The sequence below is a fragment of the Tupaia chinensis genome, unplaced genomic scaffold, assembly GCF_000334495.1.
Source record: "Tupaia chinensis unplaced genomic scaffold, TupChi_1.0 Scaffold000361_2, whole genome shotgun sequence".
Taxonomy (NCBI): Eukaryota; Metazoa; Chordata; class Mammalia; order Scandentia; family Tupaiidae; genus Tupaia; species Tupaia belangeri.
Window position 1 is genome coordinate 1,920,567 of NW_006159858.1, and position 17,426 is coordinate 1,937,992.

The 17,426-nt window shown below is 42.5% G+C and overlaps 1 pseudogene; it reads right to left on the reverse strand.

Annotated features, from left to right (window-relative positions):
* Positions 1-15,868: 15,868 nt before the first annotated feature.
* Positions 15,869-16,767, reverse strand: LOC102489239 (40S ribosomal protein S21 pseudogene; annotated as a pseudogene).
* Between the last annotated feature and the right edge of the window lie 659 nt (positions 16,768-17,426).

The following is a 17,426-nucleotide window of genomic DNA, read 5'->3' on the forward strand; positions in this document are numbered from 1 at the left end:
CCAGGAACACGCTAGGAACTTAGTACATATTTTCTGACTGAATTGTTTACTTGTCAAGTAAATGAGTCCATAAATATTATTGCATACCTACCATGAGCCAGACAATGTGGCTAAATTGAAGCTTGGTTAACACATACTTTCCTGAGAGTTCGAAATACCCTGTACCCATAAAGAACACAACATACGTGGTTTATCAAAGTAAAAAGTCAAGGGTCTAGCCCATAACCATGAGAAAATTACTTAATTTGAAATCCTTTTTTTGATATTATGCAAAAAACATTATTGTCTCTATCATGACTTACATAAAGCCAAAGTCTCTCTAATGTCCCCACCCTAGTCGTTTGTCCCAAATAAAGAAAAAAGGACATAAGAGATGGATGAGGATTCATACCCTGGGTCAACACAGGATTTGGGCACAGCAATCATAGAGCTCTTAATTGAACTGTCCTGTGGCCGTGCTTGGAGTTTAGCTTTTATAAGATTCCATAGTATTTCTCCAGCTGTGCACAAATACAAATTTCCTGATTCTTTCTGGATCAGGCCAGATGTGTGTGGAAAGCTCGCCCTCTCTCCCTCTCTGTGTGAGTGCCGGGCATGTGTTCAGACACTGATCCATGTGCTTGCATAGATGTGAATTCTGTGACCTTCTGTTCTTTCCTTTCCTTGATGCTTTGTACATACACCCTCATAAGGCAAAGCTCATAATTAACTTGAATCTGCTTCAACCATGACTTTTTCAAAAGATCATAATCATCGTGGTTTTCATGTCCATTTACGAGGCAATGGAGTCACACATGTCCACAAATGAGCCTCATAGAATATTGCCCTGATCGTTTTGTTTTGGAACATGAGCCAAATTGGACTTATTTATATTCATTTCAGATGGAACGGTTTAGCTTGTTACTAAACATCACATAGAAAGCAGAATCTCAAAATAAAATAAAATAAGATGAAACAAGTACTATGTTCCATGTTAATTAGAGTTACAGAATATAGGGAGAAAGAAACTAAGTGTAATTAAGCACTTCAGTTGCTCTTGAAGCCTCAGTTTTCTCAGCTGGTAAAATGGGCACACGAAATACTTCCTTGACATTCACTTGGCCTTTGTACACTTGACTTTTGTTTTTGCCTTTTTTTTTTTTTTAAGAGGTTTTTACTATAAGGGAGTATGCACTCACCAGAAAGACAGAGAGAGACAGAAAGTGAAAAATCACCCCCCATTGGGGTGGCCACACCATAATCCCTTCTCCTCCATTCTCCTCTCGGGATTGTGGGCACACACACTTATGTACCCGGCATGAGTTTAAGCCACCAGGTCCGGGATTTAAACCATGGTCAACTACGTGGGAGTTCAGTGACATAGCTGTTATGCTAACTGCTGGTCCCAAAGTTAACTTTTTTAATCCATAAAGTTAAAATGATAATAATAACACCTACCTCATAGAGGAGCTAAAAGATGAAATTAGTTTCGGATATAAAGTACTTATTGAAGTGCCTGGTGCTTAGTAAACATTCAATATATTTTAACTCATTACTATCCATTCAGAGAAGGGATAATTTCTAGATATTTGATTTACATAAACTGTTGTTAGCGATTTGTTTTTTATTTATTTTTTAAAAGGTTTTTTTCCTTGGAGTGAGTGTGCTTGCTGGAGAGAGAGAGAGAGAGAGAGAGAGAGAGAAGAGAGAGAGAGCTATAGTAAGAGGGAACATGAAAAATTATCCCCCAGGGGGATGGCCAAGCCACAATTCCTTCTCTTCTATTCTCCTTCCAGGATCTTGGGCACGCAAGCACATGTGCCCAGCATAAGTTTCAAGCCACTGGGTCTGGGATTTGAACTGTGGTTGGTCATATGGGAGTCTAGTGACATAACTGCTATGTCATCTGCTGGTCCCTGTTAGCTATTTTTTTAAAAACAGCTTTTTAGAGTCTGAAACTGATAGCAAGATTCAAAAGAAGGTACAAAGATGTCTGATATACCTCCTGTCCCCATGCATGCATAGCCTTGTCCTCATCAACATCCACCAGAGTGGTCCTGTTACGACAGATTAACCTATAGTGATACATGGGAATCACCCAAAGTCTGTAGTTTGCACAACGTTTTGCTATGATTGAGATAATGGACTGTCCCCCAGTAGTTACGTTTTAGGAATTGGTCACTGTTTCATTTTGGAAGGTAGTAAGAACCTTTATTAATATGTGTAGCCTAGTGAACAGTGTTTGAACAATGGAGGCAACACCCTCATGAATAAATTAATGCCATCTCACAAAGTCAGTTCTAGCTGTCATGAAAATGAGTTGTTTCTCATGAAAAAGGATTGTTATTTTTAAACTTTTTTTAGGTTTTTGCCATAGGGCACATGTGTTCTCCAGAAAGAAGAAGAGTGACAAATCACCCCACCCCCACCCCCCGAGGGGATGAACATGCTCTGCAGTCCCTTCTTCAGTCTCCTCTAGGGATTTTGGGCACACACACATACACACCTGGTTTGATTTCCAAGCCACTGGTTCAGGATCTGAACCATAGTCAGTCATAACCACTACACCACCTACTGATCTCATGGACTGTTATTAAAGGAAGATGGCTGCCCCCCCCACCACCCCCCACCACACACACCCTGGCCTATTTTTCCACCTGCACCCACTGCCCACTGTCCTCTCTGCTTCTGTGGGTCATTTTGTGACATACCCAGCCTGATGCTAGCTAGCCTCATCCCTTTGGACTTTTCAGCCACCAGAATCGTAAGCCAAATGAGTCTCTACTTTTTATAAATCATCCAGTCTCAGGTATTTCAGTTAGCAACAAAATAGTAGACTAGGACAGTATCATATAGTGTATGGGTTTGGACAAATTTATTAAGACAACTATCTTTTTTTTTTTTTTCAGAGGTTTTTGCTATAGGGTGCATGCACTCACCAGAAAGACAGAGAGAGACAGAGAGACAGAAAGCAAGAACTCAATCATCCCCTAGGGGGAATGGCCACACCGCAATCCCTTCTCCTCCATTCTCCTCTCGGTATCTTGGGCACGAGTGCACACACCCCCGGCATGAGTTTAAGCCACCAGGTCTGGGACTCGAACCACGAGTACACACACCCCCGGCATGAGTTTAAGCCACCAGGTCTGGGTCGACTATGTGGGAGTCCACAACATAGCCATTATGCCATCTGCTGGTCCCCAAAATCCTCTGGGCTCCTCTTTTCCTCCCTTCCCATACTCCACCCTACTCTCATCTACCCCTGGAAACAACTGGTATTTTTATTGTCATCATAGTTTTACCTTTTCCCGAACATCATATAATTGGAATCAGATAATATGTAGCTTCTTCAGACTGACTTCTATCACTAATATGTATTTAAAGTTCTCTCATGCCCTTTCATAGTTTGATAGCTCATCTTTGTTTAGTGCTCAATAACGTTCCATTGTCTGGATTCCCCATGGTTTATTTACCTAGTCACTTTCAGAAAGACATCTTGGTTGCTTACACAGATATTATTTTTAAATGTAGAAAGAATTCTTATAGCTTAAAAAAAACTAGTTATACAGCATGATTTCAGAAGTACTAAGAATGTTGTTTACCATTAGCAGTTTCTCTTCCTCTTTCAAATAAAGCCTGCTTTTTTCCCAGCAAAACTTACTTTAACTGACTTAAAATGTTAAAAAGAAAATGCTCCTAGGAAAATACCACCTTAAATATGTAAGCTATTTACACTTTAGAGTGAGTAAGTTTTATGTGTTGTTCAAAGAAATTTCCCCAGAGACTGAGGGAAAGACAACTTCCGCTCCATGATTATAAATAGCTTAGAAGAATATTAAATTTAATGACATATATAATGTTTTGGTCTCAGTGCATATCCCAAACCTCTCTCCTAATATCCCAATTAAATAATTAGGCCTCAGAGATATTATAAACATAGGGGAAAATTCTGTTAATGGACCTGTATTAAAATTATTTTATTGGCCCAGCCACTGTGGCACAGTGGAAACACAAGTGCCCTGCAATGCTGGAAGCCATACGGTTGACCGTGGATTCAAACTGAGTTGACTTGAAAATATGCCAGGCATACACCTGGGCATCCAGGATCCCAAGGAGCTAGTGCACTGGGGACAGGGGATCATGGCATGATGAGATCCTGTTGGGAATGCTTCTCTGTTTCTCCCTTTCTCCCTTTCACATGCTTGCACACACACTCTTTATCATAAAAAAACACTTTTTTTAAAAAAAGTATTTTTCGAAGGAGAGTTACTATTTTCAGAGTGCATTTACTTGCAAATTTCATGACTAGGACTGAAGTTTAGGGAAAAATGTATCCACTGTTTCTTGTTTCTGCTTCTCACTCTCTCCTGACCTTGCCAGGCACCCAAGATCCACCCATCTCTCCCACAAGGCACCCCAGCCAGGCCTGGGTTTGCTAATAGTTTTACTGAAGGAAACAACTACTGAGCAAAAGCCACAGAGTACAATGAAGTAGACTGTCTATTGAGGAGGAAGTGAAGATTTCACTCAACTTGTCATTAAAGACCTTTGTCCCAACTCTTCCCCAAATAAGCCCAACCCTGGCAAGTCTCTTCCATTCCCTTGGCCTTGCTTTCCCCATCAGTAAAATGAGAATTGGGCAAAATTATTTGTAAGACAAAGTATTTAAAGTTCTGTGGTTATTCCTTGAGAGTTCTGTGCTTAACTAAATGCCAGGTATCATTAGTTCCTGGGGCTTTATGCTCAGCTGGAGTGAAAGCTCTGTCAGGCGAGGGCACCTGTGCACCCTGAACCCATGAATCAACCCATGTTACCCTACCTACACAAAGCAAGAAGGGGAAGTTGGTCTCCTGTGACCCTAGTGTCTCTTTTTCTCTCCCAGGATCATCTAGGCAGACAACGCTGCAATTGTAAACCTCAAGTGAACAAGCTATGTAAATTCTCTAAACGTTCATTTCTTCTTTTATAAAATAGGAACAATTTCACCTACCTCATCAAGCTTGTGGTGAAAACTGTCTGCATGATACATGTAACTTACCTAGCACGATGTCTAACACAAATTGACAGTTTTCTTTTGGACTTCATTGCCCTGTGCTTTTAAAATTCTAATTCTTTCTCCACAATAAAGGAAAGCAAATGATTTGATGAGATCGAAACTCATTTATGTTGTATGATAGCTCCCCCAGGCTCCTGTGGGGTTCGGCTATTTATCTCTGACTGTGGAAGGCTTTGACCATCTTTGAAAGATCTCAGACAGGTGGGGTACAAGTGGGGAGCAGGTTCTCTTGCAAAGTTGGGATATCTCTTTTGATTCTGCTTTCAAACTTCCTCAAAATCAGTTGCCAAGTCGACTCGAATCTTATCTAGGAAGCCAGCAAGTTGGAGAAGCCTGAGTCGGAAGGAATGGCAACTCTCCACCAGCTCCTGTCACCACATGCCAAAAAAGACAACTGAAAGGGCTCCCCTGGGAAACAGTGGCAGCTGCTGTGGAGGATGAGGAGCTGGCATCGAGGGTGGTTTGCACTGTGTCCACTTCCCCCTCCAGCTGGCTGCAAGAGTCAGATGAGGAACAGGTGGAGAGAAGAGGGTGAAGAGCGAGAGGAGCAGCTGGACTCTGGTACAGATCCTACAGAAGCAGCTGTTCCAAGATCTGAGCACTTGGACCCAATCCAGAGAACGTGTCCCTGGGTCACTGGCCTGGACCTCACTGCCTGTTGCTGCTTGTTGCCGATGAAGGCAGTTCAAATCTTTTTGCATGGTGTCTGGAGCCCTTCCCAACACAGCTGCTGCTACCTTCATACCCTGTGACTCCCCTCTACATCACTTCTCACCATCACCCGAGCCTCCATGTCTCCATGTTCCTCTCAGTGTGGAAGACCCTTCTTTTTCTTCTATGTTGCAAACTGGCACAGTCACCAAGACCCATCTCAGGCTGACCTTCTTTGCATAGGCCTTGAGGTCTCTGCCCTGTGCCTTGGTAGCACTCATACCTCCATGAAGACTTTTCCCCAGTTATGTCATGGGTACCTATTTACATGGTGCCACCAGGTGTGAGCTACTTGAGAACAAGGATCGTATTTGATTCACCCTTGTCTCTAGCCCCCTGCCCATGCTTGGCATAAGTCAGGCGATCAGTGGACGTGTGCTCATGAGTTTGACCAAAAGGAACAAGTGGCTCATGGTATCAAGAGCCCAGTCAGCACTGACCAGAGTCTGTCGGAGAGTTAGCCAAAGAGAAAAACTAGAAATGTGTCCACTATTTTAAAAGAATACTCAATTTAGTCCGTTCCTTCCATATGCAAAATATTTTTTCCTTGCCTATTTTCAAAATCCTTCTATGATGGCAGCAGAATGGCAGCCTCAGCTGCCAAGGGTACTTGTAGAGCATTGCACCCCCTTCCTCATTGTCTTTATAATCCTAGAGAAAAAACTGGTAAGGAAAACTCACCACACACTGATGTGCTCGGAACTCTGTCACAAAATGGACATGTGAGCAGCTGGCAGAAAAGACTTCTTCTTTAACAAAAACTCCATGATACATTGACATGCAATAGCATTTTCTAGATTCTTTATCCATTTTCCTCCACCCATGAAGAAATTCCAAATCTAATTTTAGGCATATGGAAACTGTTTTCATTGATGCCTAATTACCAAATAGTGCAATAACTATTATGTATAGCACTGTATGTATAAGATTAACGTAACTAGGGACCAGCAGTTAGTGTAATGGCTAGGTCGCTGGACTCCCACATAGTCGACCGCGGGTCGCGTCCCAGACCCGATGGCTTAAAACTCACGCCGGGCGCGTGTGTGTGTGTGCCCAAGATCCCAAGAGGAGAATGGAGGAGAAGGGATTGCGGCATGGCCTTCCCCCCTGTGGGGTGATTTCTCTCTTTCTGTCTCTCTGTCTCTCTCTGTCTGTCTAGTGAACGCACACACCCTATAGCAAAAACCTCTTCAAAAAAAAAAAAGATTAACATAACTATAAATTTTATTGGATTATCCCATAGACTCTACCAAAGCATGCTTAGTCTTTGGCAAATTCGTTCACTCAACATGGCTGACTATTCAGACTCAATAGTTATCTGCTCATGCTTTAGAAAAACTAGTCAGAGGGGCCAGCAGTTGGCATAATGGCTATGTCACTGGACCCTCATGGAGCCAACCATAGTTTGAGTCATGGACTCAGTGGCTTAAACTCACACTGGGTGCATGTGCGTGCATGCCCAAGATCCCGAGAGGAGAATGGAGGAGAAGGGATTGCGGTGTGGCCATCTTCCCTGGGGGGGTGATTTCTCGCTTTAAAAGAAAAACTAGTCAGAGCTTATCTCCTCTGAACCTTTCAAAACACCCAGCTCCGTGCTGTATGGCTGCCTTGAAAGACTTCATAAATACCTGAACAAACAGCTGACTTGCTGAGAAAACATCAAGCTCACTAGAAGCACTGGGAGCATGCAGAGAACTTAGTGGTCAAGAAGCCTTGGAAGACTACCCAAGACTTCTAATCTGGAAGGAAGATCCAACACATTTTAAAGGGATCTTTGAAATAAATTGTTTAAAGAGAAATGGGATTTTTTCTTTTTTATTACCTTTGCATTTTTCAGATGCTGGTGAAATAACTATTCTGTCATTCGTGCTTAGATCTAAGGTGGGAACAAATTTTACCTGGAATGAATTTCCTAATATGAGGACTGGAGGGCCAGCATGGGGCAATGGAAAGAGGGCTGTGACAGGAGTCAGTCCCAATTCTGTCACTAATGGGATTTTGGACATTTCCCTTACGGGCTTCCTGTCCTGTAAGATGCACTTGATTCACTTTAAGCTGCCCACCTTCTGGGAGCTCTAAGGACAGCAGAAGGGTCCACAGGGGCGATGTCATGAGGTTGGCACTGCTGGGAGAGTAAATGGTGCTGGCATTAACTACTGTTCACGTGTAGCCATCCCACAGCTACGTGTGGGTCAGGAGCTGGCTCATGGAGAGGGAGAGAGACCTGAAAGGTCCCAAACACCATGGGGAAGAGTCACTGACCTAAAAGTCATCCCACACATTGGGCAAGCTCGGTATCCTCTGCCTGGCCCTTGCCCCCAGCTCTTCTAGTGTTCTTGGATTTTCTTGACTTATGCTGTAAGTGACTGTCCACCCTGGCATCTCAGGAAAGAGAAGGAAGGACTCTAAAAACCCCTTCTGATTGGAGAGGCTTGGATCATGGGGTAAAGCAGCTCAGCGTAGATGATAGTTTAATTATATGGTCTTGAGATGGGAATTGAACTTTCGTTTACATGAAGGAAACATTCCTGCAAAGTACTGTGTTCACTACAAACTATAATACATAACTGGAGCAAGGAGGCCCTTGAAAGCTGTGGAGTAAGGATGGTAGCAGCCATGGAGGCAGGCATGTGGCTCAGGTATCACTCCAAGAGCAAACCTGCACAAGTGTACAAGAGATGACCTTCTCTGGGGCAGCTTTCAAATGAAGGCTACTCTTCCCGGACAGCTCTCATCTGCTGACTGAGTCTGGCAGAGTGCTTGGATATTTTGCACAACACTGACCCTCTAACAGGCCATCTTCATTCTGGGAGCACCTCATTGGACTGGTTCGACTCTCTCAGATTGCACTGCAATGAAGGAATTCCTGGCTCAATCCTCCCTCCTTCCTCATCCCCTTGCAAGCGTGTCAGCTCTACTGCATAGCCTGAAGCCTCTCCCTGTCTTCTTTGGTTCCCTCTTCCCTTTTTCTTTCATAGGCATTTCCCTCTCAAATCACTCATACTTCCTACTTTGGCTTCATGTCTGTTTCCCAGAGGACTTGAACTGACACCAGGTATATCCTCAAAGTAGGGGAAATTTATTTCATCTTTAAAAAGCTATTTTGATGCAAAATATGAGTCTATAATGTTTTACCACAATTGAAAGTCAAAAAAATCTCTGAAAACACCAAAACTTGATCTGGTCTTATACAAGATTATTTGCAGTCTACAGTCATTCCATTCGAATCACATTTTATTATAGAAATATTAATGTGTGGTTATGGGGTATTGCCCTTATGGGGCATCACTCCAAACTCTATCAGATGTGTAGTGCAATATAAAATATATGAATCATATTAACTCTCTAAAATCTAAAGAAATCTTAAGTATGAAAACTTGTACAATACAAAAATTGAAGTCTGTATGAAGTAACCAGTCTCCAAAGGAAACTTCTAATGATTCACTCCTCCCTGTTTGGGCCTTGTGTAGTTCTCTCACCTTAAATCTGGGTTTTTCCAGATTTGGCAGAATATAGCAGAAATAATCTTCTCACCCTGAACCTTAAGAAAGCCTAGCAACTTATACTTTTGTGCTTTGTCTATCCGCCAAGAAATATGACTATTCTGGTGCAGCGACAACATGTACAAGCTGAGTGCAGAGGGAGTGGTTGCAAGATTACTTGATGGGAGGGACAGGCCTAGCTACTCCACTGTCCCTTCTGAGTCCAACCTTCTGGCCATCCCCACCGAAGAATCGCATACTATGTAAGCCATCTTGGATGTCCCAGCTCCTTCCATCTGACTTCAAGTAGCATGAAAGATACCAAGTGAGAACAGCATAAGAACCACCCAGCTAAGCCCCAGGCTACTCACAGAATTGTGAGAAATCATAAATCCTTGTTGTTTTAAATCGCTAAATGTTGTGGTGAGTGTTACTGAAATGTTAAAACATTATGCTAAAACCTTTGGTCACAAATGAGTTAAGAGTCACAAAATGGGTAAGGCACCAAAAAAGGGGAAAAAAATAAATTTAAAAAGCTACATAGCACCAAAAACATGGAATGGTAATGATTTTTGACTAATTATATGCCTAGTATGTGCCTGGTACTGTGTTTACATATATTACCTCAGAGCAACCCTGAAAGAAAGCTTTATTATCTCCATTTCACAGAAGAAGAAATTGGTGCTAAGAGGAGTTCTGTAATTTGTCTGTAATTTGTCCAAGGTTTTTCAGCTAGTCTGTGGCAGAGCTAGTATTCTCATTAGAAATTTCCTACAGTATTGACCCTGTTCACATCACATTTCTTTGGGCCCCAGTGGAAATCAATCCCCTTTACAGTGAACATGTGATCTTTATTCTATTTTGCATCTAATCAACCAGGGAGGCACCCTGTTTCCCCCTGGAGACCACCTACCCTCTGTACATAAGTTTCATGGAGTTTTGCTCCCGCGACCTTAACCTTAGCCCATAAGCACCTCCAATTTCCCAGGACATAGTCCCAGCAGGAACAAGGACAGTGAAACATATGGGAAAACATTTTCACCTTTCCACACTAGACTTGATAGAAATAAAACATATTCCTTGAAAAGAGTGTGTCCCCTACACCTGCTCTTCAACTTTATCAAGATCTCTGTAAGCTTTTTCCTTCCGGTAATATTACATCTTTACAATTTCCTTGAGTACATTCCTTGCTCTTTCCTGAAACAACCTTCACCTTCTCTTTTAATTATTTCTCATTCTCAAGACTTAGTTCATGTATCCTCGTGATCCAACATGATCAGCCTCACTCGCACTCTCTCGCTCCAGGACCTGAGTGAGTAGTGGCTGCCCTGTGCTTCTGTGGTCCTGTCTGTGCTGTGAACATCGCTGGTCATATTGCTGTGTCACCTCTGACTCATGTTCCTGTCTGCTTAACCAATCTGCAAATTTCTTAAGGCAAGTGGCATGTCCTAACCATCTTCGCATCTTTATCCCCTTGCACAGTGCTATCCCTAGATAATAACATATATTAAATGTATGGAGGAATGAATGAATGATGGTGGGGCTATCATGACCTTCTTCACCTAGTGTAGTTTTCCCAGTGGGATTTAACGGCAGCAGATAACTGATAAAAAGGCTCAAGCTCTGCTTTTGAACTTTCAGGTCTTTCAGGTTATTAATGGTGGCATTGGCATGTGTGAGGGTGGAAATATTGGCTGCTATAGGGTTGGAGGACAATAAATATGAGGTCATCAGAAAATCCATGATGTATTTTTCTATGCAAAAATGTGTCATGACTTTTCTTTTTTTCTTTTCTTTTTTTTTTTTTAAGAGGTTTTTGCTAAAGGGCGCATGTGCTCACTAGGCAGACAGAGAGAGACAGAGAGACAGAAAGTGAGGAATAACTCCCCAGGGGGGATGGCCACACCACAATCCCTTCTCCTCCACTCTCCTCTTGGGATCTTGGGCACGTACACACACACGCCCAGTGTGAGTTTAAGCCACCCGGTCCAGGATGTGAACTGTGGTCGACTACATGGGAGTCCAGCAACATAGCCATTATGCTAACTGCTGGTTCCCCCATGTCATGACTTTTCTGAAGACCCAATAATATCTTCTTTCAATTAACTAAGAACTGAGACAGAGCAAGAAAACAAGGGTTAAAACATTAGTTTTATTCCAGTTAAAATCAATTACAGAATGTGACTTTAATTTTATAGCTAAATTTGGCTTTCAAATACTCTCTCCCATAGGGAGAGTTTGAGACTGTAAAGCAAACCATTCATTGAGAATTGATTTTTTTCCCCCAGCTACATGACAGAGAAGAAAGAAGCAAAGGATCAGGGGTCTCAGAGAAAAACGGCCAACTAGAAGTACTCCCTGTGGCAGCTCTCTGGGAAGAAAAGCTAAAAGTTTTCAATAAATGGGTTACTGTCAGCAGGCGAGTGAGGGGAGGCTGACAAGAAAAAGACCATAGGAACTTCTGGAACACAGAATCTCTACCTGGAAAAGTAAAGAGAGAAAACCCACCCCCACTACAGAGTAACAAGAGGTGAAAGGATCTTCCTTCCAGAACTCTATAAATTTCATACGCCCACCATGAACTCCAAAAGTCCCCATCTGCAGAAGAACAATGGAACAGGTTAATGAGGATAACGTATATGCTAGTATTCCACCTCAAAGGAAACTTGGGAACACTCTTCTCAACCCCACCATTTTGGGAGCAGGATTATGGAGCTTGGATTGTGAGCAAGACTGGGAAATCAGGCATCTCCGGTCTGACAGAAGCAGACAACACAATATAGTGGTGAAGAAGGGCTGTGATCAGGGAAAAATGGGATGGGCACCCATTACAACTGAAGCCCAGCACCCCCCACCAGAGATGTGTGCACCTCACATTTCCCACCAGTTTGTGGAGTATGAGAACACTCCTTCCAATAGATGCTGGAAAACTTGGACACTGACCCCTGACTGGTAGGACAGGCTGCATTCTCCCTCCCCTCAGATGGAGGGCACGGGAAATAGCTACTTCCCTCACTGAGGCCACCACAATGCAGCGCCTTTTAACCTTCCTGAACTATATATGTGGGAAAAGAAAGGAGTTGGGCACCTGACAGACAGTGGCACCAGACAGCCTTATTCCAAGTCAGAGGGAGGAAGACTGGGCACTACCCTAGACCACCTCCTGATCCTGCAGTGCGTGATCCAGTCACTGACTCTTGCTCAAATTGAATCAACCTTCTTAAAGCCTGGGGGCTTTATAAATTGCAGTCTCTGATGAAGGTCAACAGAGAGACTTGTTTCCGGCCCTTTTTCTTTGGAGAGGTTTTTGCTACAGGGGATGTGCACTCGCCAGAAAGAGAGAGAGACAGACAGAAAACGAGAAATCACCCCCCCAGGGGGGTGGCCACACCACAATCCCTTCTCCTCTATTCTCCTCTCTGGATCTTGGGCACGCATGCATACGTGCCCGGCATGAGTTTAAGCTACCAGGTCTAGGGCTTGAACTACAGAGTCCATGTAGTCACATGGGAGTCCAGCAACATAGCCATTACACCAGCTACTGGTCCCCCTCCGGTCCTTCTTGAACAACCTTCCTGGGACCACATTCAGCATTACAGAGTCACCCTGCATGTAACCATCAGGTGTTACATGCAGGAACTGATTGTAGAGTTGCACAGACAGGCTTGCCGACAGCCCTCCTAGACAAATTTGCCAGGGCAGCACTTTCTCTCAAAAGTATTAACAATAACAAAAGAGAGAGACTAGGACAACTGAAGATTTTCTGCCCAGACTTCACCCTCCTGAACCCAAGATCCAGCCAGGTAGAGCACCCTCTGTATTCTCTCTCTCTCTCTCTCTGCATCTCTCTATTTATTTAATTTTTCTTTTCTTTTTTTTATTAAATATTTTTTTGTTTTCATCTCTTTCTTGTCTTTGTTTCTTTTCCTTTTCCTTTTCCCACTCTCACTTTTCTCCTCAGCCTCCACACACTGAGTTTCTAGACAGGTCTAAGTGCATAGTAGCCAAATATCTGAATACTCGGGGGCCAGAGTAATCCTCAATTCTCACAGAATCTGCTGTACAAAGTGAAAAAAACTGTACTCCAGACAGATTCCAGATCACCTCCTCCTGCATGCATCTGAATGCTCAGCTTTAACTCCAAAAATCAGGGAAAAACGTATAATCCATCAGATGACCAGAAACCACTGCAGAGGCACAAGAACTATGAGAAGCCAAGAAAATCTCTCCCCCATGGGAGGATACAATACAATGGAACTCCTGAAAATGTCAGATAAATAATTTAGAATATTCATAGTGACAAAGCTAACAGATGCAAGAGAAGAGAGACAACAAACTCTAGAAGATGCAGGAGAAAAGAGAGAGTTCTAGAAGGTGAGGAAGTTCTTACACGATCTGAAAGAGGAAATCCACACCATAAGAAAGAATTAAACAGAACTGTCAGAGATGAAAGCTGGAATAACAAAACTCTTTGCTAGTACAGTCCATGACATTTCTGAAACATGAGCAATTATACCATTCTTTAGTTTACTTGGCTATGTGGTAATTTCTTGTTTTTAATGAAAAAGACTGAAACCTTATATTACAATGTTCAGGCTGAAACAAATGCTTTTTTTGTTTTTGTTTATTTATTTATTTACTTATTTATTTTTAATTGTTTAGGGAACTGGGGGGAGAAGTTGCAACTCTGGCTCATAGATTAAAATGCAGTGTGTAATTGACTGATTTTCCCATTTCAGACTCAACCATTCACTTAGGTTTCATCTGGGGAAGAAAGCTGAACTATAAAGCAAATGGTTTAAGAGACAAAGAATTAAGATGTCAATGTTGGTCAAGTTACCTAACTTCCCTGAAACTCAGTCCCCTCATACCATCTATAAAATGGGATATTAAAATAATCTATGTAACTGGATTGAATTCAGTATTAAATGCAACAAAGTTCAGAGAACTCTACAAGACAATGCCAAGCATTGAACTAGGTAGGTGCTTGACCAATCTTTTAAAAAGTAGCCAGCAGGTGGACCAGCAGTTAGTGTAATGGCTACGTTGCTGGACTCCCATGTAGTCGACTGTTGTTCGCGTCCCAGACCCAGTGGCTTAAACTCATGCTGGGCACGTGTGTGTGCGTGTCCAGGATCCTGAGAGGAGAATGGAGGAGAAGGGATTGAGGCATGGCCATCCCCTCGAGGGTGATTTCTCGCTTTCTGTCTCTGTCTCTGTCTTCCCGGCGAGCACACGTGCCCTATAACAAAAACAAAACAAAACAGAAACTCTCTCTCAAAAAAAAAAAGTAGCCAGCAGGTCATCCCATGACAATTGCAGTATAATCACACTCTGGGAGGCAGGGAATGCTGGAGAAGTCTGATTTCACATGGCAGGAGTTTTTTCCCTGGTACAGACTTGTCTCTGTGAACATAGTCCAGCTACTAGTGCTGAATTACAGAAGCACCAAGGCTGACTCTTGGAAAGAATAGGAAGAAAAGAAAAAAAAATTAAAAGGCCTTTCTCTAAGCCCTGTGCTATCAGCATGAGACTAGAACTGTTGTAGGGACATAGGCACAAACTCACTGAGGACAAATGTATGATGGGAACTTTGGGAAGAAAAGTCTTTTCCTGTAGTGCTCATGCATTAGCAAGTAGCTACACAATGTAAGAAATTATTCATTTCAGTCTGAACACTCTAATGTGACATCTCAGCATTTTTCATTAAATAGTCAAGTATGCATATTCAAGTTCAACAAGAGTTAAGTGTGCAATTCAGGCTGCAGAGTATGTGCTGTATGGTCTTAGTGACAAGAATGCCAGATCTAGAAGTTTTCTGTAACCATTTGTTTAAAATTCAGCCTTTCCACAGTTGCAATTTTGGACAGGGAATGGAGAAGACAACCAGATAGCATACAGAACTGCATTCTCCTAGCAAGTTATTGTGATCCTTACATAAAAATACGATTGAGTACCCAAAGTTGAGTTTCAAGAAAGATAGGCTTTGGGCCAGCCCTGCAGTGCAGTGCAGGAGCCAGATCCCACATGGCTGACAGTTCAAATCCTGAGCCAGTGGCTTGGAAACATATCAGGCATGTGTATGGGTGTACCCCAAATCCTGATAGAGTGGAGAAATAGAGGAAAAAGGACTATGGCATGACCAATCCCACTTAGGGGTGTGTTTTCTCTTTCTCTCTCTACCTGTCTTTCTCTAGTGAACACACACATTCTCTGACAAGTAACAAACAGAGAAAAAGACGCACATAGATAGCCACCTTCAAATTGACATCTGAATTTTTCATTTCCTAATTTAAATATAGGACTTGCAGAAACCGCTGATCACAAATATTTTTTTTTAATTACATGAACAATTTTAAGTTCCTTGAGGCAGGAATTATACTTTTTGACCATTGCATCATTCTTAGCACTTGCCTGCAATGGCCTAGCAGAATCTCAACGTGTATGGAATTGATATAAATAAATTTAAATAGGCTTTTAAAACAATAATTATAATATGTATTAAACTATGGAAAACCAAATTGTTTTCTGTATTTTTCTGCATCCTATAAAAAAATGAGATGTAATAATATACATGGCATTGGGAACACTTTAGCTCCTTTTCCACTAAACATAATTTCTTTTTTTTGGAGGGGGATTTTCACCGCTTATTTATGACATGTCTCCCCCCACCCCGTCTGTGGGTCTCCGATCGAACGTTCTTTGAGACGATGCTGTCAGCCTTGGCCAGCCGGAGAATGGAGTCGTCCAATTCCCCCATCCTGAGAATGACCTCACAGATGGCGTAGGTCTTGAATCGGCCTTTAAAGTTGCCGGTGACCTTGTCCACCTCAGCCACGTTCATCTGGATGGACGCGTGGTCCTTGGCGTGGATGATGCGGTTGCTGGCAGAGCACTTCGATGGCACTTACAGGTCCTTGAACTCCCCAGCGTGGTTCTGTGTGTCCAGGCCACGCCTGCTGCAGCTACCACGCGCCAGTGGAGAAAGGAAGCGTCACTAGACATAATTTTTAAACAATAAATCCCATCCCTATCTGGCTGCTTCTGGAGACTGAGTTTGGCATAACTAAAGAGGCAGCCTGAATCAGGTCACTGGAGTACCGTGTCAGATGTGAAGAAGCCCAGGATTTCCCAATACCCAGTATCCACACTGCGTCCGGTATCTCAACCCAGTTCTGCTTGGGATTGCCCATTCTTCCCTCCCTTCTTGCTCTCCTAAATAAATATAGAAAGACTTTTATTCTTGGGTAGACGTCTGCTTTCTCCATTGGAAAGGACAATGCAGCTCACAAAAGGTGGTCAAATTATTACCTCAAATAAAACAGTTTTAGGTGAAAAAAAGAAAGCACCATTAACTTTCCCTCTTTGCCTGCCCTCCAAGGTGTCAGAAAGAAAGACAGTTACTTTAACACTTTTCAGATAGAAAAAAATGCTCCATTCTGCTAGGAGTTTGGGGTTTACAGTCTAATGTCACAAAAGAGAATAATTACACTCTACTACCTACTTTTTCTTCAAGATAAACTGATACCGAAGCTCCATGACTCAACCCTGGAAAACTGAAATGAACGGAAGAAGTGGGTCACATGGGATCAGAAGTGGGGCTGAGATGTTTTACTAAAAGTTAAGTATTCTTCCACTTAATTTCCTCCAGGATTTATGAAGGCAAAGCCACCATAAAGTTTTATTTCCCAGGATATTCTCTGAAACACTCCCAGCAACGGGGTAAGGGAATTGCCTCTAGGATTTGTTAGTCGCCGCTTCAACTTGAACTCTCTTCCTCTGCTGTAGTTCACCGCCAGGGCTTCACCCTCATGTCACAATGACCCCAAGTTGAAGAATGAGAGCCTGAGCCTCACTGAGCCAACACAAATAGTTTCCCAAGGAAATTCGTGTATTTATTCACTAGCGAAAAGTGAATACCTTTTTAAAAGCATGTGTCTCGGAAGCCACTGAGTGATTTCTGTAAGACACAGACAATAGAAAAAAAAAAAAAATCCAAGAAGCAAGTAGGAGACAAGTAGATAGGATCAACTCAGAGTAGCTAAAATGAGTCTGAGAACAATACGGTGCTTTGATTGATAAGGTGTTTTAAAAATTAAAAGAGGAAAGTCTATCTCTGCTGAATGCCAGTTTCTCAAGATTGATGGATGGCATGAGTCTTCTTCTCTTTGTGGCATTTCAGATAAAGATGTGTTTTC